Raw genomic sequence first — 308 nt, 5'->3', positions numbered from 1 at the left:
GGGGGCCCCCTGGGGGCCCCCGGGGGGCCCCCCCGGGGGGCCCCCTGGGGGCCCCCAGGACCCATTTGTGGGTTAAATGGAATAAAATTGTTGCGGAACTTTTCGAGTTCTTCTCAGTCTAGAAAAGTAAATAGAATGATGACAAGGGCCCTCGAAAGTCATGTTGAATATTTAAGACAACTTGGGGGGCCCCCCCCGCCCCCCCCCCCTCCCCCTTATGTACCCCCTTCTCCTGCGCAGGGGCCCCCCGAGGCGCACGCTGCTGCGGTGCGTGCTGCTGCTGCTGCTGCTGCTGCTGCTGGCTAGCT

This window comes from Eimeria tenella, genomic scaffold (genome assembly GCF_000499545.2).
Source record: "Eimeria tenella Houghton genomic scaffold, Eth_scaff3353, whole genome shotgun sequence".
NCBI classification, from domain to species: domain Eukaryota; phylum Apicomplexa; class Conoidasida; order Eucoccidiorida; family Eimeriidae; genus Eimeria; species Eimeria tenella.
This window is presented reverse-complemented; position numbering follows the sequence as displayed.